Below are 26,178 nucleotides of genomic sequence, written 5' to 3'. Positions count from 1 at the left end.
TGACATTCATATATAGAGAGTTTGTCCAAACTCCAGTCTAAGTTGTTTTCCAGTGATTCTTATCAAAAGGAATATCACAAAGCCAGTTGTGAGTTGGTGGGAGAAGAAGCAATGGTTGCAAAATGATCTGAGCATTTGAGGTACCCATTCCTCCATTCCTGATTCAACCGGGATAGTTCTGCATTTATCTTTTGGTATATTTTAGTTCTGCATTATTTTTTCTTGAAGGAAAGATGTGACAATGTTTGGAAACCATTATTATGTCATTTTCCATATAAAATTATTCTTTATTGAAAACTCAATACAAGTATGCTTACTAGAAAATATCCTGATAAGCAAATCCATATATCATATTCTATCCCCTCAGAGTCCTAAATTTCCTTGGACATTAGTTTTGTTTTCAATAGAGTGTAGTTTATTTCATTTTTCTTATGTTAGGTCTATTTCTCCTCTTTCCCAGACGCAAATCAACTTCTCAGTCAAAACTAATTTAACTTATTAAATGTATTCTTCTTTTAATTATTTTTTAATTGAAGGATAATTGCTTTACAGAATTTTGTTGTTTTCTGTCAAACTTCAACATGAATCAATTATAGGTCTACATATATCCCCAATGCAAAGATAAAATTTTCAAAAATATTTCCATAGGTGTGTGAATTTATCTCTGGGCTTTCTATTTTGTTCCATTGATCTATATTTCTGTCTTTGTGTCAGTACCATACTGTCTTGATGACTGTGTCTTTGTAGTAGAGCCTGAAGTCAGGCAGGTTGATTCCTCCAGTTCCATTCTTCTTTCTCAAGATTACTTTGGCTATTCGAGGTTTTTTTTATTTCCATACAAATTGTGAAATTATTTGTTTTAGTTCTGTGAAAAATACCATTAGTAGCTTGATAGGGATTGCATTGAATCTATAGATTGCTTTGGGTAGTATACTCATTTTCACTATACTGATTCTTCCGATCCATGAACATGGTATATTTCTCCATCTATTAGTGTCCTCTTTGATTTCTTTCACCAGTGTTTTATAGCTTTCTATATATAGGTCTTTAAAGGAGGCAAAAATATACAATGGAGAAAAGACAATCTCTTTAACAAGTGGTGCTGGGAAAACTGGTCAATCACTTATAAAAGAATGAAACTAGACCACTTTCTAACACTATACACAAAAATAAACTCAAAATGGATTAAAGATCTAAATGTAAGACCAGAAACTATAAAATTCTAAGAGGAGAACATAGGCAAAAAACTCTCCAACATAAATCACAGCTGCTACTGCTGCTGCTAAGTCGCTTCAGTCGTGTCCGACTCTGTGCGACCCCATAGATGGCAACCCACCAGGCTCCCCCGTCCATGGGATTCTCCAGGCAAGAACACTGGAGTGGGTTGCCATTTCCTTCTCCAATGCATGAAAGTAAAAAATGAAAGTGAAGTCGCTCAGTCGTGTCCAACTTTTGAGACCCCATGGACTGCAGCCTACCAGGCTCCTCCGTCCATGGGATTTTCCAGGCAAGAGTACTGGAGTGGGGTGCCATTGCCTTCTCCGAAATCACAGCAGGATCCTCTATGACCCACCTCCCAGAATATTAGAAATAAAAGCAGAAATAAACAAGTGGGACCTAATTAAAATTAAAAGCTTCTGCACAACAAAGGAAACTATAAGCAAGGTGATAAGACAGCCTTCAGAATGGGAGAAAATAATAGCAAATGAAGCAACTAACAAACAACTAATCTCAAAAATATACAAGCAACTCCTGTAGCTCAATTCCAGAAAAATAAACGACCCAATAAAACTGGGCCAAAGAACTAAATAGACATTTCTCCAAAGAAGACATACAAATGGCTAACAAACACATGAAAAGATGCTCAACATCACTCATTATCAGAGAAATGCATATCAAAACCACAATGAGGTACCATTTCACACCAGTCAGAATGGCTGCAATCCAAAAGTCTACAAGCAATAAATGCTGGAGAGGGTGTGGAGAAAAGGGAACCCTTTTACACTGTTGGTGGGAATGCAAACTTAGTACAGCCACTATGGAGAACAGTGTGGAGATTCCTTAAAAAAATGGAAATAGAACTGCCTTATGACCCAGCAATCCCACTGCTGGGCATACACACCGAGGAAACCAGAAGGGAAAGAGACACGTGTACCCCAGTGTTCATCGCAGCACTGTTTATAATAGCCAGGACATGGAAGCAACCTAGATGTCCATCAGCAGATGAATGGATAAGAAAGCTGTGGTACATATACACAATGGAGTATTACTCAGCCATTAAAAAGAATACATTTGAATCAGTTCTAATGAGGTGGATGAAACTGGAGTCTATTATACAGAGTGAAGTAAGCCAGAAAGGAAAACACCAATTCAGTATACTAACGCATATATATGGAATTTAGAAAGATGGTAATGATAACCCTGTATGCAAGACAGCAAAAGAGACACAGATGTATAGAACAGTCTTTTGGACTCTATGACAGAGGGTGAGGGTGGGATGATTTGGGAGAATGGCATTGAAACATGAATAATATCGTATAAGTAACTAGTCACCAGTCCAGTTTCGATGCAGGGTATAGGATGCTTGGGGCTGGTGCACTGGGATGACCCAGAGGGATGGTATGGGGAGGGAGGTGGGAGGGGGTTCAGGATGGGGAACATGTGTACATCCTTGGTGGATTCATGTTGATGTATGGCAAAACCAATACAATATTGTAAAGTAATTAGTGTCCAATTAAAATAATAAATTTAAAATAATAAAATATTTCCACAAGTATATACTCAAGAGAAATTGATTTTATAGTGAAAATACAAGAAGTAGTCCAAATAAACTATTTTTTAAAGTACTTTCTCACTTTTTATAAAGTCTGATATTTCTTTCTTTTTTGTTTATGATTTTATATGCTGGTATTTTGGGTATGAATAGCTCTAGGCTTGAGGCACGGGTTATAGACATTACTAATTTGGTTAGGATTATAGATTCTTCTATGCACCAATAGTTTTGTTTTGTTGGTTCTTTTACTGAAAAGCACTTTGATCCCTGTGTGCTATTCCCTGGCTCACATTCCAAAAGCTAACAGGAATACTTGCACCTTTGTTTCCAGGAACCAGTGGCTTGTCTATTTTAAACTGCATTCTGGCATCTATGACCAAATCAGTTAAGAATAATACTCAAGGTAGAATCTATTGGCCACACCAGCTCAACTTTTATTAAATTTTTATTAAATATTTGCCCCATCATTTGGACCACATAATTTTGGAGTTAATTCTGCTAATAATTGCTGGGTTAAAGAAGAATTTTCTCATTTGTAATATCTTCATGCTCTCTCTGACCTTAAATCTCTCCATCTTTTACTAGGACAGAAAAGTTGGGGAAAAAAAGGTTCCCAAAGATATCCATCCTCTGTGGCCTCTGCTAGTTCCCTTCAATCAACACAAGAGTGAATGTATCTCATCACTATGGCAACCATCTGCTTTCAGTAAGTTATTTCTACTATCTCTGCTTTTCATTTCAGACTCTGTTTTAGTAACTCTTTACTAAAATAAGATTGCCGTGCTTAGCATATTCCTAACCTGAATTCTCTTATTTCTTAAATTTGCAACTTTCTACTTTTAAACAATTCTGAATAAATTTTACTTCAGTAAACATTTTAAACAAATAGTATAGTTTTGTCAAAAGGACAAATATACTATGCAGTGGCACAAAAATAGTTGCTAATTGGATTTAAAGATAAAGATAGAATCAATGGTTTATGGAAATGGGTATCTTCAAAATATTCCTTATTTGACCTTGTTAAGAAGTTCCACCAACTCCTAAACCAATTTTAGAGTTAACATTTGCTGCTACTGTAGGTGATTTGACTACATTTCTTGGTTACTTACTGACTGGTGCATGGCAGAAATTTCCAGAGGGTTCTCCCAGTGAAAGTTTAATTATTCAATTCAGTTTAGTCGCTCAGTCATGACCGACTCTTTGTGACCCCATGAATCGCAGCACACCAGTCCTCCCTGTCCATCACCAATTCCCGAAGTTCACCCAAACTCATGTCCATCGAGTCGGTGATGCCATCCAGCCATCTCATCCTCTGTCATCCCCTTCTCCTCCTGCCCCCAATCCCTCCCAGCATCAGAGTCTTTTCCAATGAGTCAACTCTTCGCATGAGGTGGCCAAAGTACTGGAGCTTCAGCTTTAGCATCATTCCTTCCAAAGAAATCCCAGGGCTGATCTCCTTCAGAATGGACTGGTTGGATCTCCTTGCAGTCTAAGGGACTCTCAAGAGTCTTCTCCAACACCACAGTTCAAACGCATCAATTCTTTGGTGCTCAGCTTTCTTCACAGTCCAACTCTAACATCCATACATGACCACTGGAAAAACCATAGCCTTGACTAGACAGACCTTTGTTGGCAAAGTAATGTCTCTGCTTTTCAATATGCTATCTAGATTGGTCATAACTTCCCTTCCAAGGAGTAAGCGTCTTTTAATTTCATAGCTGCAGTCACCATCTGCAGTGATTTTGGAGCTCAAAAAAGCAAAGTCTGACACTGTTTCCACTGTTTCCCCATCTATTTCCCATGAAGTCATGGGACCAGATGCCATGATCTTAGTTTTCTGAATGTTGAGCTTTAAGCCAACTTTTTCACTCTCCTCTTTCACTTTCATCCAGAGGCTTTTGAGTTCCTCTTCACTTTTCTGCCATAAGGGTGGTGTCATCTGCATATCTGAGGTTATTGATATTTCTCCCGGCAATCTTGATTCCATCTTGTGCTTCTTTGAGCTCAGCATTTCTCACGATGTACTCTGCATATACGTTAAATAAGCAGGGTGACAATATACAGCCTTGACGTACTCGTTTTCTTCAAGGGAAGCACAAAACAGAAGTTAACCACATAAATATTAGTGAATAATAAATTATATCCAATATAAAATTTATGATATAAATAAATGATATATTTAAAATATAAATAAATTATGCCTGTGAACTGTAAGTTTGTATTGGAAGAATCAATGAAGAGAAAGCAAAAGATAGTAATCAATGAATTTTATTGCATTTACTCTTTTTGAGAATAATTTCTCTTTGGAGAACCATTTTTGTCTAATCTCAGTATTGATAGATACAAAATCATCACCTATCCTTCTTTATTTTTCTTTTTGTTACCACAAAATATCATGATTTTTAAAAACATGGCTTTGTAGTATGATGTTAGGAAATCAAATTTTCCAATTTTAGTTGTGCCAGCATTGAGTGTATTTTATTAATAGTACAGGAAATTGAGTGTAGTTGAGTTATGCAAATGCAGAGTCAGACCTTTTCTTTATTTACAAATTTTGTATTTTGCTCCTCATTGATCTTTTGCATTAAGTTGGATTTTTAAAATATTGCATTTTAGACATTCATCTTGAAAGCTGAGTTATTTGCCCCATCCTAAATCCTGCACCTGAAGTGAATGCCTATCTTCTCTTGCCCCAGCCACAGTTCTGTTATTACTAAGATCCCTTTAGAAATTTGAAATATTAATTTATAATATTTAAAGTTTTGTTACTAAAACTGCTAAATGATCATTTATGATTCCATGAAAATGTTTTTTTTAAAAAACATTTTTTCCATAGTCAACAATAACAACATGTGCATACTAGCAAATCATTTTGGCTTTTCTTCAGATGACTTATTTGGAAGGTAGGAAATCATAGTAAGCAGATAAGAAAATAATTGTCTTATGGAGCATCTGATTATAATAACTGAAATTGTTTTTATTTGATGCCTTTTTCAAAAGAGAAAATCCATTTACTTATATAAAAGTTGTATTTTTATCTAGGATGGGCTTTTCAAAATGAATGAGTCTAGATCGAGTCAGTCTTATGCTAGTTACAATGCCACCGATATTTACAGAAGAAATACAGCTTAAAAAATTTTTTATTCTAATTTGACCTATAACATTTTCTAGTGGTCTCTTCCTCATTTTAAAAAGGAGATTTCCATATTTAGTTGCATATTTAACTAGCTTTGCCATTAGCAAGGCAATGACAATTAAGGTAAGGAGAGTTTAACATATGGTGAATTGTGTGTTAAATTTATCTATTCCTTGAAGTGATACTGGGAGAGAGAAAAAAAATCTGGTAATAAATATTTATTTCTCTAAGACTTGAGTCTTTATTATTTGCAGTTAGAAATAAGTAATTACTGAAGTACCATAATGTCCCTGCTGGATTTTATGAATCTAAGGATTGTGTGATTTAATTTTGATATTTCATATATTGCTTGATATTTCGTAATTACTGTGAACACTGGTACATCTGTAGCATTTTTAATTCTTTGATAAATGAATTAAAATATTTTACATTCGTAGCAAGAAATATGCCAGGGGCAAAAAGTTCATGAGAGGGAAATAATTATATCAAATAAAAGATTGAATTCTGTTTCTCTGATGCAGTGGATTGAATATTTGACTTGCTAGTAGAAAAATTACTTAAGAGAGCTATGTAAGTGAAAGCAGGTTTTTTTTTTTAGCACTTGGCTCTTACTGTTCTTTTAAGAAATTATGTGTTCCTATTCTTTTCATTAATGTGAATGGGAAGAATTAGCTCAGTGTGAATGTATTTCACAGCATGATGTGCTATAGGAAATAATGCCAAATACACAACAAGTAGAATTAGTAATTAAAATTAAGCATATATCCATTATCACAGTATGAATATATATATATATATATATATATATACACACTCTTACAAGCATCAATGAAGATGGCACTGAGAATATGTGAAAAGTTCATTCCATAATTCAAGACAAATTGTAATTTTCACTGAGGACCTCAGTAACAACTGAGCAGATTTTGCTGTGTGTGCTTGCCTGTATCCTGATTTTCATAGAGGACAGTAGTGCAAGTAGTTACCTGATTATGGTAGTTTCTACAGTCACCAAGGACAAATCCTTTATACAAAATAAGTCATTAATTCAGAAAACTTTGTTACTGTCTGTTCACTTACTAAATAAATAAATAACTATAATACCTAAGTAAGTCTTATAAATCAATTTCAAATAGAAACAGGCACCTCACAAAAGAAGAAAACTAAATTTTCAGTAAGAATAAATCCCAATATGAATCAAATTAATGTGCAGTTAAAACAACAATAGAACATGTGTCCCACTAGTGAAAATTTAAATGTAATGAAAATAAGCAGGCTGGTGAGGTGGGGAAATTGAATTCATTATAATTACTGGTGGAAATGTGAGTTGTAGAACCCTTATAAACTGTCAACTAAGATACACATACACTTTAATCATTACTGTTCTAGAAATATGTCCTATTAGAAATACAGTTCAAATATAGAGATAAAATAAGCTCAACTCAATTTTATTTTAATATTAATATATAAGAATAATATAAAAGATCAATAATCAAATCTAATGTATACTTATGTAAAGGAATAATAATATGAAATTTTGAAAAAAAAAAACCAAACTGCTGTTATAGGAGAACAGGGGAGAGTATATGGTGAGCAGATGTGAATAGTAGATATTCTTTGTAATGAAGAAGATAATAATGTAAACCAGTACAGGGATAGATTTTTATTTTATATGGTATCTCTGCTTAATCCACATCATGTATGCATGTGTGTGTGGAGGCCAATGGCCTCCAGAGCATGAAGCTATACAGTGCTTGCAGAAGTGTCCACCATGAGGAAGCAGTGACTGTGGACAGTAGTTATTGTTATAGTGAAACTGTAGGAACATAAAAAGAAGTAATCTTTACAACTTAAGACTTGAAAGACTAGATATTTCACAGAAGTCTAATTTGTTCTTTACTGAAAATGTTTATGAGTAAAGTTATACTAAATTTTGGTTGCTACATTCACTAGTATTTTTTTCAGACTTTAATTTCCCACATCCATTGATACAGCTGAGCACATCTTACATCAGAATATGCTTCCCACCATTCCAACATTCAGTGGCCTTTGACAGTTTTCTACTAAATAGTCTCTCATCTGTTTTATCACATCTTAGTCCTCTTTGTCCCTGTTTTTTCATCCAAAATTTTAAAAATTGATATTCTACAAGGTTTCAATATAAACTCTCCTGTTTGTACCTAAAACACTCAAACTTCGCCCCTGTTCTTCACTGAGAACCTCAGTAACAACTGAGCAGATAAGTTTCTAACCACCTTTGCATGGATAACTATTGATTTTACTTCTTTGCTCTAGACTTTCCATCAGAGTCAGCTACATATTTTCAACTACTAGTTTTCAACACCCGGTTCAAAATTCTTTACTCTGATCATCCTGGTCCCTAAATTTTATATCCTGTGCTCTTAACCTTTCTTTCATATTTTAATATAGTCTCATATAATTTGAAATTGATTTATTTATACTTTCATCTCCACATTATAGAGAATTAGGGTTTTTTTTTTTTTTTTTTGTAAGAAATGCCTAATTTTTTTCTCCTTTGCACAAGAACTAGATCACATTAAGTCATTAAATAATCATTTAAAAGAAAAGAGTTTCCTAGTGAAATACTACCACTGAGTGACCATCGTTCAGACAGCATAACTTCCTATGTCTGTTCCCCTAGAAGAAAACCTAAAAAGATGTTTTATCTAGAAATATGATTCTTTGACATATTAAAGGTAAAAGTGTGCCTTCCTAATAAATCATCTTGCAAGAATTTCATGTCACTACTAAAGGTTATAATGCATAAAATGTCTTGAAGCAAAATCACTGAAGAATAAAATAATAAAAGAACCATGCAATAAGAACAAAGTATATTTTCTTGCTTTAAGAAAAAAACCCAAAAACTAGTGTTAGGGCAGGATCTAGCATAATTAAGTTGCTTTCTAAACACTTAACTCTGATGAAAAATGAATTTTGATGATTTAAGATGATTTAAGAGATTTAAGATGATTGATAATTTAAGAGAAAGTATCATTCCAGTCATTACTTTCAAGGTTTTAAATATTTCAACAGCAGGGATCACAAAAAACTGAGAATGCAGCAAACAGAGAAATAGTATTGCACATTTGAGTTTTAAAATGAATGCACCGTGAAGAATCTAGCCCTTGCAAAACATTGGTTGTGTGTAGTCTGCTCAATGACCAACAATGAAAAAGTCATAACAGGTGCTGTTAATCTGCCAAATCACAGTCTTTTTTTTTCTAGCTCATATTGGATGAAATAAGAGAAAATGGAGGGTCAGACAGTCTCCCTGGACCAAGGACTCAGAAATGCTAAGAAACAGACTGAAAACAAAGAATACCGGTGCCTAATATCCTGCTTTGCTTGTAACATATACCAGATGTAGTAGTCCATTAGTTGCCAAATAAAATTATTCCCAAATGAAGATATGTGTCATTTCTAATGAGGAATTATATAATAATTGCTCAAGGAATTAGATTAATCAGCTGGAGAATTAGTACAGTTCAGTCGCTCATGTCTAACTCTTTGCAACTCCATGGATTGCAGCACACCAGAATTCCCTGTCCATCACCAACTCCTAGAGCTTGCTCAAACTCATGTCTACTGTGTTGGTGATGCCATCCAACCATCTCATCCTCTGTTGTCCACTTCTCCTCTTGCCTTCAATCTTGAAGAGCATCAGGGTCTTTCCCAAGGAGTTGGTTCTTTGCATCAGGTGGCCAAAGAACTGGAGTTTCAGCTTCAGCATCAGTCCTTCCAGTGAACATTCAGGACTGATTTCCTTCAGCATTGACTGGTTTGATCTCCTTGCAGTCCAGGGACTTTCAAGAGTCTTCTCCAACATCATAGTTCAATAGCACCAATTCCTCAGCACTCAATTTTCTTTATAATCCAACACTCACATCCATACATGATTACTGGAAAAGTCATAGCTTTGACTAGATGAACTTTTGTTGGCAGAGTAATGTCTCTGTTTTTTAATATGCTGTCTAAATTAGTAATAGCTTGTATTCCAAAGAGGAAGCTTTTTTTTTTTTTTAATTTCATGGTTGCAGTCACAATCTGCAGTGATTTTGAGCCCCCCAAAATAAAGTCTTTCACTGTTTCCATTATTTCCCATCTATTTGCCATGAAGTAATGGGGCCAGATACCATGATCTTCGTTTTTTTAATGTTGAATTTTAAGCCAACTTTTTTACTCTCCTCTTTCATCAGGAGGCTCTTTAGTTCTTCTTTCTGCCATAGGGTGGTGTCATTTGCATATCTGAGGTTATTGCTATTTCTCCTGGCAATCTTATATCCAACTTGTGCTTCATCCAGCCCTGCATTTCGCATGATGTACTCTGCAAATAAGTTAAATAAGCAGGGTGACAATAAACAGCCTTGACATACTTCTTTCCCGATTTGGAACCAGTCTGTTGTTCCATGTCCAGTTCTAACTGTGGCTTGTTGACCTGCACACAGATTTCTCAGAGGCAGATGGGGTGGTCTGGTATTCCCATCTCTTTAAGAATTTTCTACATTGTGTTGTAATCCACCTAGTCAAAGGCTTTGGCATAGTCAATAAAGCAGAAGTAGATGTTTTTCTGGAACTATTTTTGCTTTTTCAATGATTTAGTGTATGTTGGCAATTTGATCTCTGGTTCGTCTGCCTTTTCTAAATCTAGCTTGAACATCTGGAAGTTCATGGTTCATGTATTGTTGAAGCCTGGTGTGGAGAATTTTGAGCATTACTTTACTAGTGTGTGACATGAGTACAGATGTGTGGTAGTTTGAACATTCTTTGGCATTGACTTTCTTTGGGACTGAAATTAAAATTATCCAGTCCCGTGGCCATTGCTGAGTCTTCCAAATTTGCTGATATGTTGAGTGCCGCATTTTCACAGCATCACCTTTTAGGATTTGAAACAGCTCAACTGGAATTCCATCACCTCCAATAGCTTTGTTCATAGTGATGCTTCCTAAGGCCTGCTTGACTTCACATTCCAGGATGTCTGGCTCTAGGTGAGTGATTACACCATCATGATTATCTGGGTCATGAAGATCTTTTTTGTATTGAACTTCTGTGTATTCTTGCTACCTCTTCTTAACATCTGCTTCTGTTAGGTCCATACCATGTCTGTCCTTTATTGTGGCCATCTTTGCATGAAATGTTCCCTTGGTATCTCCAATTTTCTTGAAGCAACCTCTAGTCTTTTCCATTGTATTGTTTTCCTCTATTTGTTTGCATTGATCACTGAGGAAGGCTTTCTTATCTCTCCTTGCTATTCTTTGAAACTCTGCATTCAAATGGGTATATCTTTCTTTTTCTACTTTGCCATTCACTTCAGTTCAGTCACTCAGTCGTGTCCGACTCTTTGCGACCCCATGAATTGCAGCACACCAGACCTCCCTGTCCATCACCAACTCCCAGAGTTCACCCAAACTCATGTGCATCGAGTCAGTGATGCCATCCAGCCATCTCATCCTCTGTCATCCCCTTCTCCTCCTGCCCCAAATCCCTCCCAGCATCAGGGTCTTTTCCAATGAGTCAACTCTTCACATGAGGTGGCCAAAGTATTGGAGTTTACATCATGAGAAATGCTGGGCTGGAAGAAGCACAAGCTGGAATCAAGATTGCCGGGAGAAATAGCAATATCCTCAGATATGCAGATGACACCACCCTATGGCAGGAAGTGAAGAGGAACTAAAAAGCCTCTTGATGAAAGTGAAAGAGGAGAGTGAAAAAGTTGGCTTAAAGCTCAACATTCAGAAAACGAAGTTCATGGCATCTGGTCCCATCACTTCATGGAAAATAGATAGGGAAACAGTGTCAGACTTTATTTTGGGGGGCTCCAAAATCACTGCAGATGGTGATTGCAGCCATGAAATTAAAAGATGCTTACTCCTTGGAAGGAAAGTTATGACCAACCTAGATAGCATATTAAAAAGCAGCCATATTACCTTGCCAACAAAGGTCTGTCTAGTCAAGGCTATGGTTTTTCCACTAGTCATGGATGGATGTGAGAGTTGGACTGTGAAGAAGGCTGAGCGCCAAAGAATTGATGCCTTTGAACTGTGGTGTTGGAGAAGACTCTTGAGAGTCCCTTGGACTGCAAGGAGGTCCAACCAGTCCATCCTAAAGAGATCAGTCCTTTTCCATTAGTTTCTCTTCTTTTCTCAGCTATTTGCAAGGTCTCCTCAGACAACCATTTTGCCTATTTGTATTTCTTTTTATTGGGGATGATTTTGATCACCACCTCGTGTAGAATGTCACAAACCTCCGACCATCGTTCTTCAGGCATTCTGTCTATAATATCTAATCCCATGAATCTATTTCTCACTTCCACTGTATAAGCGTAAGGAATTTGATTTAGGTCATACCTAAATGGTCTAGTGGTTTTCCCTACTTTATTCAATTTAGTCTGAATTTGGCAATAAGGAGTTCATGATCTTAGCCACAGTCAGCCTCTCTTCTTGTTTTTGGTGACTGTATAGAGCTTCTCCATCTTTGGCTGCAAAGAATATATTCAATCTGATTTCTGTATTGACCATCTGGTGATTTGGACTATCTGGAGTAAATCTGGGGAATTACTTATAGGACTTATGGAAAGGCAGATGAAATATGAAATAACTTAAAATAGAAGGGGAAAGAGATAAGCACAAAATGTTTTGTCACTTATTTTGGGATATTCTGATCAATTTTATTTATATATTCTTCAGGTAAATCTTATACAGATAAAGTGAACCATAAATATTGTGTTCCTTTACATTATGGGTTATTTTTAATATTTTATGAATCACTACAATAAGACAATTTATGAACACTGAAGTAAAAATGAACCAGAAGTAAAAATCAGGGTCAGCATTCTGAAGAGTTGTTATTTTCCCAGATATGATATCTGCTGAAATTGTCAAATGAGAATAATGTTTTTATGGATTTGCAAGAACAATTCTTCAGCATATGAAATGTTTAGGGATTCAAAAGCAAAGTGAAGTAGTTGACTAGATTCACTGTCAAAGCATTTTGAAGTTCTTTTTTACTTGCAAATTGTTACTAGGGATCATTAATATTTAGGATGCAAGATAAGGTTTCCATGAACCACAGTCTACTAGAATTTCATCAGACAATTGGACCACCAAATAAATGTGCCAAATATTTCAGGTAATTAATGAAAACTATTATCAGGCTCTCTGTATAGGTTTTATTAATAAACCAAAAACTACTTTTGTAGAAAATCAACATGTTCCAGACTCATTGTGATATTCATACTGATTTCATAAGTGTACATAATCATTTTTAGCTTCATAAGGGAAAAGTTTCATCTGGAACACATTAAAGAAGAGTCTAGGAACTAAGCAGCAGCAGCAGCAGCAGTAGTAGTGGTGAGATAAATGTAAAGATCCAAAGATTTTCACTAGAAATGAATCTATAAAAATAATATACTTGCATCCATTTATAAAGTAAAAGAAATTGAGACACAGTATATTTAACTCTTATCTCAAAGAACTGCTGTAAAATGTGACCAAGATTATTGAAGCAATAGTTTTGTGCTAAGTGGGTACGTATATTTCACATTTATCTGACAAGATTATAGCTTTTCACACTGTGCAAAGAACTCAAAGATGAATAAACTATGATTCTTGTTTGCATAGAAGAAAAGTAAAGTGCATACATTTTCACATAACTGTATCTATTCCAATAACTTGGAAATATATGCATGTGTATACACGTTATAAACATGAAAACCATCCCTTCCCTATTTCATGAATAGAAGGACCTATAAGTATCACTGTTAGGCCTGAGCAGTTCTGAAAAAGCTCAATACATTGGAGAGAAAGTACACTTCAGCACTGCTTTTCATCTTCTTGCAGTCTTTTGTCATGTAGTAAAATGAGCAAAATCTTTAACAGCAGAGGAGTATCAGTAGGTGACCAAGAGGAGACTGGCACGATTAGAATAAATACTAAGTAGTGGGACAGGGAAATTACTGTTGAGAGAGACCAGGAAAAAATGGGGGGAACATTGAAGTTTGTTAGCTCAAAACTGCTTTGTTTTATAGGGATTCAACGGTTTATCAGTAAATTAGTGAGGCTGCTAGAAGACGTGTGTTACTTTGGTTTTGGTTTACTTTAGTTCCAAATGTAGATCCTCATTAACAATATATTTACTGTTGATTTATTTGTATTTTTATTTTTTAACTATAGTCAATTCTTTTAATATTCATACTCTTGGAGGGAAGGTTGGATATAGACACAGGAAATTCATATATATATAATTCAAATAAATATATATATATGCTTCACAACAAACTGTGGAAAATTCTTCAAGAGATGTGAATACCAGACCACCTTATCTGCCTGCTGAGAAATCTGTATTCAGGTCAAGAAGCAACAGTTAGAACCAGACATGGAACAGCATACTGGTTCCAATCTTGTATTAAATGCCCAAGGGCAAATGATGAAGGAATCTAACATAATCCTAAGGAGAACCAGCAAATCACAGGGAGGAATGAAGAGAAGAAAGGAACAGTGAGGAATTACCAATAAAAAACAGGAAGCAAATTAGCAAACTGGCAGTAATTTTATACCTATCAGTATTTACTTTAAGTGTAAATGGACTGCATTTGTCAGTCAAAAAGTGGCTGAATGGCAAAAAAGACCCATCTGTATGCTGCCTATAACAGATTTATTTCAAAAGAAAGGACACAGAAAATGAAAGTTTGGGAAAAAATAATTCATGCAAATAGAAATAAAAAGAAGGCTGGATTAGCTCTACTCATATCCAACAAAATAGATATTAAAACAAAGACTAAAAAAAGACAGAGTACTATATAATGATAAAATAATTAATCCAGAAGGAAGAAATAACATTGTAAATGTATATGCACCCAAAAAAGGAACACTAAGATATGTAAAGCAAATATTAAAGGACCAAAACAGAAATTTTCAGTAATATGATAGGGGGCTTTAACATGTACTTACACCAATGGGTAGATCATCTCTACAGATTCTCTACAGAGAATCAATAAGGAAATAAACTTAGGTGAATAATTAGATCTGATGAATTCAATAGACATAAAGGTAACATTCCACCCAAAAGCAACAGAATACACATTGTTCAGTTCACACGGAAAGTACTTTAGACTAGATTACTCATTAGGTCACAAAACAAGTTTCAGTAAATTATGAAGATTGAAATTTTATCAGGGATCTTCTGAGATCACATTGTATGAAACTGGGAGTGGCTGCCCACTCCAATATTCTTGCCTGGAGAACTCCACACACAGAGGAGTCTGGTGGGCTGCAGTCCATATGGTCATAAAGTTGGACACAACTGAGCGACACACTTCAGTTCAAAAATCAATCATAAGAGTAAATAGGAAAAACTACAAAACATAGAGATTAAAAAACCTGCTACTGAACAACCAATGGATCATCAAAGAAATCAGAGGAGAATAAAAAATACCTAGAGAAAAATGAAAGAAATATGACATAACAAAATTATGGGTTGCAGCAAAAATGGTTCAAAGAGAGAAGTTCATAGCAACACAGGCCTACTTAAAGGAACTAGAAAAAGAGCAATTGTAGCTCAAAATTTTAGGAGGAAGGAAATAAGAGACAAAATAAGTGAAACAGAGACTGGAAAGAGGTATACAGATATAATCAATCAGTGTTTTATATTCTGAAATGAGTAGTTCTTTTCATGCTCAGAAAAATGATTTATATTGTTAATATCAAATAAACATTAATCCAGTCCAATAATCAAGTTATTAGTGGACTGTCCTTATATATACACAGACTTTTATTTTGTACAACTTTAAAACTATATAAGCCTGTGTATATACATAGAATAAGCATACTTGAATAATAGTATAATATAAATTTGATCAATGTAACTGTTCAAAACTAATTTAATGACTATTCCTATATTTGATACTGTATTTGGTAAAAGAGATTCATTGGTGAGACACAGACCTTTGGACCTTTCTAAGATGACTCAGAAGGTAGTGTGATATTTTTTAGTTATAATGCATAACTAAGGATTCATTCATTTAATTCCTCTGTTCATTTATCCATTTGTGATGTAATCCTTTATCTACCCAACAGATATAGTTGAATACAAAGTTAGTGCATGAGAGTTATATCCAAGTTTAAGAAGAATTTCACATAAACAGAATTATTGGTGCATTTTTGTTTAAATAACAAGTGAGATACAAAAAAGTCCACATAACTACATTGTTTTCTAAATATTAATAACATTATATTTGAAATTCATCAGAGCAAATCTTTATTTAAAGGTATCCTGAGGAAAAGCACATTTTGAAATGGAAATAAAAAGTTCTTAATTTATCCAGAGTATAGAATATTCAAATGAGGTATCTTTAAAATACAGGATTTTATTTTAGTGCCAGGAAAAAAAGGCAATGTTTATTCTTAGAAATGCTTTTCCTTTAGGATGTGTTATCAGAAACTTAGGAATTATCAGTTTACTACTTATAGTTCTGTAGATCAGAAGTCTGAGAGGGGTCTCACTAGGCTAAAATGTAAGAGTTAGAGAGCTATATTCCTTTCTGAAGAAATTAGGTAAACTGCATTTCCTTGCTCTTTCTAGATTTTCACATTCCTTGGCTCATGGACTCTTCCTCCATCTTGAAAGTCAACAGTGTTGCATTTTTCTGATCTTCCTTTCATCTCACATCTTTCTGAACATAGTCTGGAAAATGTCATCTATTTTTAGCAATAAATAAATAATAACTCCTGTGATTAAATTTTGTCCACAGTCATCTCCCCATCTTAAGGTCAGTAAATCGAATTACATCTTCAAAGTCCCTTTTACCATGGAAGGTAACATAGGTTGCAAACATTCGGATGTGAACATTTTTGAGGGAAGGGCATTATTCTGTTTCCTATGGGGGGAACAGTAGAAAAGAATTGAGATGATGGGTCAATCTTTGGAGAACTAGATAGGTTCATCTTTATCTGAAGATGTGCCTGACTACCAGACAAGGGGCTGAAATAGGAATAGAAGACTTGAGTTGGTGATGGACAGGGAGGCCTAGCATGCTGCAATTCATGGGGTCACAAAGAGTTGGACATGACTGAGTGACTGAACTGAACTTGCTTAGATAATGGAGAATGGATAATGAAGATATAAGCCTTCAGATATAGTACCATCATTTCTTGTGGTTCACTTTCAAAATCATCTTCTATCTAAATAGTATGGTTATGAATGTAAATGTATTTTATCTGTATCTGTCAGATATATGTCTGTCTGAGGGAAAAAAATATTTTCCTTCAAGTCTGGTGAAAGAGAAGGTATTTCTCTACACCAGAAGCTCATATTAAATATATTTTTTTTAATCTCTTTTTTTTTGTTTGTTTCTAAAATGTTTTAAAATTGTTGTTTTGATAACTATGCATTTTTAAGTGTTTTCGTCTTAGGTTGACTGTTTTTCTGTGTGTGTTTCCTTTATTATTATTATTTCTACTTTATATTATTTTATGTATTGTCCACTGTAATTAAGATATCTTTTTATTATCTTGGGCTTAACATAATAGATAGTTCAAAGGCTTTTCTCTGACTTTTATATTTTAACAATTAAGTTTTGATTTAATTTTTATGTGGCCAAGTATTTCTAAAATCTGTTTTCATGGTCTCTTCCTTTGCTTTCTGATTACCTCACACAGAAAGTGAGTAAATTAGAGGGAAGTGTAAACTACATTCTCCTTTAGTTATTATAGGATTCAATATTTTTTTTTTTACCTTGGAATTAACTTGGATCTATAAGAAAAGTATATATTTCCTCCCTCCCACAAAAAATTAATCTCTTAAAATTATTCATGAAAACAGAAAAGCTTCCAGAGATTCTGCCATCATGAAGGCAGATGGTAGGGAGTTGTGCAGGGAGAGAGTGGAGGTTAAACTCGGAGATAGACAGTAAAGAAAAAAAAAAAAAAATAAGAAAGGGACCCTTACTCCTACCATTAGTTTTTATCCTAGCAATAAAAAAATTGAGTATAAATATAGATATTAACTTTTGACTATATTAAATAGAACTTAATATGATGCCAAGTGTTGATTCAATCAGTATCTTTTAGTATCATAATACAGGCTTTCTTTAATCTCCTAAAGCAGAATAGGAAAATTAAAAAAAAAAACCAATTTGGTGTTTAGGAATATTTACTGACTATCTTAATAAATCTTTATTCATGCCTAGAGCTGCTATGGGGAGAAGGCAATGGCACCCCACTCCAGTACTCTTGCCTGGAAAATGCCATGAGCAGAGGAGCCTGGTAGGCTGCAGTCCATGGGGTCGCTAGGAGTTGGACACGACTGAGTGACTTCACTTTCACTTTTTACTTTCATGCATTGGAGAAGGAAATGGCAACCCACTCCAGTGTTCTTGCCTGGAGAATCCCAGGGACGGCAGAGCCTGGTGGGCTGCCGTCTATGGGGTTGCACAGAATCGGACACGACTGAAGTGACTTAGCAGCAGCAGAGCTGCTATGAAATTAGGAATTCTGTCATGAATTGCCAGACATTAATATACAGCTCACTAGGGACTGGTGTATATACAGTGATTATTGTTGGGTGTTTATTTGGGGCTCATCACTATTCTGTTCAGACACAGCTACTGGACAGAAGATCTTGTTTTAAGTATGTGCTTCACTTCTATCCCAAGATTTTTTTTTTCATACTTAGAGCTATTTATGATATGAATCAGATAACCACAGTAACAGCAGCCTTTTAAAAAATATTTGAGATACTTTTAGAATTTTTTTGCACAATTCCATAAAGGATAATTTAATTTTTTAATGTGGAATGGAGTAGTTTATATTGGGAAAGAAAAGTAAAATTTTAAATTTTAAACTGACTATTCCATATGTATTAGGAAAGACACTGTTATTTTCCTCTGCAACTCCTTTTGGACATTCAGAATGGATATCATGTATACCAGTATTCCCACTTCTCTATGGCATAGAAAATACATGTCAGAAACCTGAAGTGCCATGTTTGCATGTGCAAATTGTATACTACCTCTTCTAGAAGACTCCATTTGTATGAGTCTTACAAATATGTATGTGTGGTTGTCATAATAATATCATCAAATGACCATAACGTACTTGGGATAACACTACTTATACTATAATTATTTTTAACAGCATATTCAGACTGTCTATATTCAAAGCCCAATATTAACTAAAATTCCTGTACTAAACCACCATCATTGTATTTTAAAATGCTTTTCTTTTATTAATAGTTCAACTGGAAATTGTTATACTAGGCACTAGAACTATAAAAAAATTTAAAGAAGTCATTGGCTACTCTTTAAAGTTATTGAAATCTTTCAGTGAATTCAAATATGCATATTAATAATTAACAGGAAACTAAATAGAAAATATGTATCAAGATTCAAATTATGAAAAAATCACCATCATGTTGTATTAATTTAGAACCCTCCATCCTAAAGGAGATCAGTCCTGGATGTGCATTGGAAGGACTGATTGTTGAACCTGAAACTCCAGTACTTTGGCCACCTGATGCAAAGAGCTGACTCTTTTGAAAAGATCTTGATGTTGGGAAAGATTGAGGGTAGGAGGAGAAGGGGACAACAGAGGATGAGATGGTTGGATGGCATCACCGACTCAATGGATATGAGTTTGGGTAGGCTCTGAGAGTTGGTGATGGACAAGGAGGCCTGGCATGATGCAGTTCATGGGGTTGCAAAGAGTTAGACATGACTGAGCAACTGAACTGAACTGAGGGCATTTGAAATTATTTAGACTGCAGTCACACAGTAGCAGTAGGACTCAAGTCCCTAAAATTGAATTATACATTACTTCTGACTGTGTCCCTGGTAATTTCACTGGAAAGTCAAAGTTGAATCAGAACAAACTCAAAACATAAAGACACTGAAGTTTTGCTGGTCTTTCACAGTTGAAAAGACATCTATTCCTTTTAGCTGGTGATATGACTTTATAACCCTGGAGAAGAGAATGGCAATCCACTTCAGTTTCCTTGTCTGGAGAATCCCATGGACAGAGGAGCCTGGTGGACTACATACAGTCCATGGGGTTGCATGGAGTCAGATATGACTGAGTGATTAAAACACACACACATGACTTTATAATCAAGAAGTGGTATTAGTTAATAAGATAGCCATATATCTAAGACATGACAGTAAAAAAAATAAATAAAAACACAAATTTGTTTCAAGTGACAAAATTCAGTATCTATTTACCGTAGATCTGCTTGTCTGGCTTTTCCTGGCAGTTCTGTGCTTCCTTCTTTTCTTTTAGTAGGGATTGTTACCCTGCCCACTTTGCCTCACCTCCTTTTTCTGTTCCACTGAGGAGTAACCTACTTTGTTGTGTCTTATTACCTCTTCACTGTGATTAGGGGCAGTTAAGAGAAGGAAGGAGAGACAGACAAATTGGCTCAGACTTTCTATTTTGTCTCATTTGGAGAATTTGGGAGAAATGGTGGGAAGAGAAAGTTCAGATCAGTCGCTCAGTTGTGTCTGACTCTTTGCAACCCCATGAATCGCAGCATGCCAGGCCTCCCTGTCCATCACCAACTCCTGGAGTTCACTTAGACTCACATCCATTGAGTCAATGATGCCATCCAGCCATCTCATCCTCTGTCGTCCCCTTCTCCTCCTGCCCCCAATCCCTCCCAGCATCAGAGTCTTTTCCAATGAGTCAACTCTTCGCATGAGGTGGCCAAAGTACTGGAGTTTCAGCTTTAGCATCATTCCTTCCAAAGAAATCCCAGGGCTGATCTCCTTCAGAATGGACTGGTTGGATCTCCTTGCAGTCCAAGGGACTCTCGAGAGTCTTCTCCAACACCACAGTTCAAAAGCATCAATTCTTCGGTGCTCAGCTTTTTTCACAGTCCAACTCTCACATCCATACATGACCACAGGAAAAACCATAGCCCTGACTAGACGGACTTTTGTTGGCAAAGTAATGTCTCTGCTTTTGAATATGCTATCTAGGTTGGTCATAACTTTCCTTCCAAGGAGTGTCTTTTAATTTCATGGCTGCAGTCACCATGGGGAAGAGAAAAAGCAAGTCTATTTTAGCCCTTGGAGTACATTGTCCTCTATCTAGGTTTTATACATAATCTCAAAATATCCAAACACGTTCCTTAATTCTTGGTCACTGGCTGAGAACATCCTCGATTCCCCTCATTCATACATTTCTCAAAATATTCATCCTATTCCTTTGCTTTTCCTCCAGTTACTTTAGATGACATATGCATGCATTTATGTATTGTCAGTCCCTTCATTTATGCAGTAAACCCAATTTAGGGTCTTATCTACTCCAGACCATTACTCCAAAAATTTTCCCTGATTGAAATCCTACATGATTATCTTTCACACTTTACTATATTTGTTTCATCATTTTAAAGCATGCTGGTGTTTTTTCCATCTTAAAATGAAGACACCACAAATGAATAAATTTTATCCTGACTACTTTCTCCACTTTTGCACACCAACTACTGCCCCATTTCTTAAGTTATCTTCCTAGCAAAATTCCTCAAATAAATTGTCTATTTTCACTTTTCCAATTTTTCTCTTTCATTTCTCACAAGCATACTCCAATTAGGCTTTCTTAATTACCATTTTACCAGGCTGATCTAATCAATGACTAATCAGAGTATTTAAAACTATTGGCCACTCTCCTGTCTTTAATATACTTTCTTAGTCTGGATTCCAGAATACCATGATTTTCTTTCCAGCATTATATAAATCAAGTTTAAAAGCCTCTTTTAAATTGCTCCAAGAGTGTAGGGGCCATGGCTATTTACTTCAACTCTGCCTAGTACCTAAAATGAATGTTGTGCATGCAGAGCCCAATAACAAGTAAAAGGTGGAAGTGTTTATTCTAGGAGAAAGAATCATGAAAAAATACATTAAAGCAAACTTAAGACTTTATGATCAATAAAGGATGGTTTTTTCCTACATATATTTTGTTGACTTTTGGCTCTGTTATGGTTGCAAATGATCATGAGGGATATTAGGACAAATTGTTTATCTGTAAGTTTGCATATACCGTGCTTGTTTTCATAACTCAGGTTAAAAATGTATAATTCTATAAAGTCTAGTTATTCTTCTGTGTAGGTCTTACTCTAGCATTTTGCAAAATGCTGGAGATTAGAGCATGAAAAGAGTTATGTGAAATTCTTCATTAGACCACTTTTGGACTACGCTCAATGCAAAACTCTCTGTGGAGTTTTATGATTTTATTAGACTAAAGCCTCAATTGTTAAGGAAAAAATCATTCTAAAATTTTAAATATCATAAAGAAGACTTTATTCAGGACTATCGTATTAGGTGTTAAGACTATCCTAATAAGGGAGAGAGATGGAACTCAATTCCAAATGCAGGAAAAGCAGCAGGTGACTTGTAGTCAGTGAGCAGAATGAGGAGATTTCAGTGGATAGATAATTACTGTGAGGAGATCTCAAGATTATGGAGATGCTTGCAAAACTGACTTAGCAGGATTCTTATTCAAACTGGGCTGAGCAGGTTAAAGATAAGGCCCAAGGATGAGGTCTAGACAAAAAAAAAAAAAGCACAGAGAAACCTGTCTCAAGCTTACTCAAGGAGAAAATCTTTGTCACAACCTCCATTTATTAAATATTTAAGAGCTTCCAGATGTCCTATTGCTGTTACTGTTTCATAATGTTACAATTGATCAAAATTATCCATAACATCACCACACCTTTAATAGCTCTATATTAAATCACATACTTCAGGCTTGCAACCAGGGTACCTCACTCCAGGGTAAATATTTATCATCCTTTCCAAACCCACTCCTTGTTTTTCAGTTTTATTCATGAGGTTCATTTGTAATTTTTAAACTTTGGTATATCTTTGGATTACTGCTTACTTTGTTTTCTAATTAGGACATTTCTAAGTTGTTAGATTTCATACCAGTATCATAAACCAGCCTGTTGCTGCTGCTGCTGCTGCTAAGTCGCTTCAGTCGTGTCTGACTCTATGCGACCCCATAGATGGCAGCCTACCAGGCTCCCCCGTCCCTGGGATTCTCCAGGCAAGAACACCAGAGTGGGTTGCCATTTCCTTCTCCAATGCATGAAAGTGAAAAGTGAAAGTGAAGTCGCTCAGTAGGGTCCAACTCTTAGCGACCCCATGGACTGCAGCCTACCAGGCTCCTCCGTCCATGGGATTTTCCAGGCAAGAGTACTGGAGTGGGGTGCCATTGCCTTCTCTATAAACCAGCCTGTTAGGTATTCTCAATAGAAATATTTCTCATAAGCACTGTCTTATTTCAGTACCAAAGCTTTATCCTTGTCTCAGAAGAATATCTTGGGAAAATTGTTGGACTGATTCAATATTTTTGTTTATTCAACTAAGCTATTTTATTTTATTAATGGTGTTATTAATTATAGTGATTTTAATTGATTTTTACTTAATTTTTAAATGTAACTACCCTAATTAACTGGCTTCTTTGATATTTTATTTTTGTTAATAAATTTTGAAAACAGTGTTTAACACATACTTGATTCCACAACTTCTTCCCTCACCCTACCAAACTGTAATCCTGAAAGGTTTAAGCAATGAACTTAGCATCAACTTGGTTTAAGGAAAAAATAAAAAAAAAAAACTTCAGCAGAAGAGGAAGTGTATTAGAAACAATAAGTCAAGCTGGTTGTAAGATATGGATCTGTTATCTATCATGGTTCCTTTTGCAGTATGCCTATAGCAACTTGTGGATATGAAATATGTTCTTACCTCCTTTATTGATTCAGTCACTGAGTGTGATTTTTATATCAAACACCTCACTGAATGAACAATGAGTTCTTGTGACAGTCAAAGACTGAAGATGTTTTCTGAACCACAGACCATGGGTTTAACACTCAAACAAAATTTCCAGTTTCTTCTGTATCTTTCTTCATATAGAATGGAATCTATTCAATATATTAAATGAATTATCTCTGGAATCTGGATATATAATCCTAGCGTATCTAGGATCACGATGCTACTGATCACTGAACAAAATTCTCTTACTCTTTGTCACACTGTTGCAGAAGAGCCTATATTTTCTAGCTATTCATCCAGTAAAATGTAATTTTCTTGAGAGCAAGATATTCTTGTTTAACAAAACTCAACCAAATAATAATAGTGAGGAAAAAAAAAACACACAACCAGAAATATGAAAATTAGAACAGGAAAAAAAATCTCATTGATAAAAGCAAATATACAGTAAATATAGTAGGTCAACAACTTATAAAACTAGTAGGAAGACTGAAAGATGGGTAGTAAATCATTACAGCATAAGTAGTTAAGGTATAAACAAAGCAAGAAGATATAAAATATGATGTGAAAAGAGAACATATGGGGATGAAAGTGCAGATTATAAAAAATGTTTTCATACTTGAAATAATTTAAAATAGCAAAACTAATACAATATTGTAAAGTTTAAAAATAAAATAAAATTTAAAAAAGAAAAAATAAAATAATCATATATATATAGGATTATATATAGTTATATATGAACCTCATGGTAAACCACAAGCCAAAAGTCTGTAATAAATATACACAAAATATAGAAAGGAATCCAAACATAGCACTAAAGTTAGTCATCAAATCACAAGGTAAGAGAGGAAAAGAAGAAACAAAAATAACTGTAACAACAACCTGAAACAAATAAAATGGCAACAAGTACATACCTATCAATAATTACTATAAACGTAGCTAGAGTAAATGCTCCAATCAAAAGACACAGAGTGGCTGAATTAAGAAAAGGAAGGTACATATACCTGCTACCTGCAAGAGACTTTCCTCAGGTCTAAAAATGCATCTAGACTGAAAATGAGCATATATAAAAAAAAGATATGACATGCACATGGATACAAATAGAAAGCTGGGTAACAATACTTACAGCAGACAATATCAGTTCAGTCGCTCAGTCATGTCCAACTCTTTGAAACCTCATGGACCTGGAGCCTGCTCAAATTCATGTCCAACGAATTGGTGATGCAATCCAACCATCTCATCCTCTGTCATCCCCTCCTTCTACTGCCTTTCCCAGCATCAGGGGCTTTTTCAGTGAGTCAGTTCTTTGCATCAGGTGGCCAAAGTATTGGAGTTTCAGCATCAGCATCTGTCCTAATGAACGTTCAGAACTGGTTTCCTTTAGGATTGACTGGTTTGATCTTGCAGTCCAACAGACTCTCAAGAGTCTGCTACAACACCACAGTTAAGCATCAGTTCTTCAGCACTCAACTTTCTTTATAGTCCAAATCTCACATGCATACATGACTACTGGAAAAACCATAGTTTGGACTAGATGGACCTTTGTTGGCAAAATAATGTCTCTGCTTTTTAATATGCTGTCTAGATTGGTCATAGCTTTTCTTCCAAGGAAGAAGCATTTTTTTTTTTTAATTTCACAGCTGCAGTCACTATCTGCAGTGATTTTGGAGCCCCCAAAAATAAAATCTCTAACTGTTTCTCACAGATAACCATGATGGTGTGATCACTCACCTAGAGCCAGACATCATGGAATATGAATTCAAGTGTTCTTAGGAAGCAACACTACAAACAAAGCTAGTGGAGGTGATGGAGTTCCAACAGAGCTATTCAGATCTTAAAAGATGATGCTGTTAAAGTGCTACACTCAATATACCAGCACTTGGAAAACTCAGCAGTGGCCACAGGACTGGAAAAGGTCAGTTTTTATTCCAGTCCCAAAGAAGGGCAGTGCCCAAGAATATTCAAAGATAAGCCGCTCAGTTGTGTCTGACTCTTTGTGACCCCATGGACTGTAGCCGGCCAGGCTCCTCCATCCATGGGATATTCCAGACAAGAATACTGGAGTGGGTTGCCATTTCCTTCTCCAAGAGATCTTCCTGATACAGGGATCAAACCCAGGTCTTGGGCACTGCAGGCAGACTTTAACATCTGAGCCACCAGGGAAGCCCAAGAATGTTCAAACTACTGCACAACTGCACTCATCTCACACACTAGCAAAGTAATGCTCAAAATTTTCCAAGCCAGGCTTCAACAGTACGTGAAACATGAACTTACAGATGTTCAAGCTGGTTTTAGAAAAGGCAGAGGAAGAAGAGATCAAATTGTCACCATCCGTTAGATCATTAAAAAATTAAGAGTTCAAAAAAATCATCTACTTCTGCTTTATTGACTACGCCAAAGCTTTTGACTGTGTGGGTCACAACAAACTGTGGAAAATTCTTAAAGAGATGGGAATACCAGACCACCTGATCTGCCTCTTGAGAAACCTATATGCAGGTC

At 35.4% G+C, this 26,178-nt stretch overlaps 1 long non-coding RNA gene across 1 annotated transcript in view; it reads left to right on the top strand.

Moving 5' to 3' along the window:
- The window catches only part of LOC133250098 (uncharacterized), a 214,372-nt gene that overhangs the window by 63,799 nt on the left and 124,395 nt on the right, over window positions 1–26,178 (top strand). Inside the window, exon 4 of the long non-coding RNA XR_009737228.1 lies at window positions 3,359–3,479. This is a non-coding gene — a long non-coding RNA (uncharacterized LOC133250098). The remainder of the gene's footprint in view (window positions 1–3,358; window positions 3,480–26,178) is intronic.

Source organism: Bos javanicus, chromosome 6 (genome assembly GCF_032452875.1).
Source record: "Bos javanicus breed banteng chromosome 6, ARS-OSU_banteng_1.0, whole genome shotgun sequence".
Lineage (NCBI taxonomy): Eukaryota > Metazoa > Chordata > Mammalia > Artiodactyla > Bovidae > Bos > Bos javanicus.
Note: the sequence above shows the minus strand (reverse complement) of the source record. Positions and strands in the feature narration are given on the sequence as shown.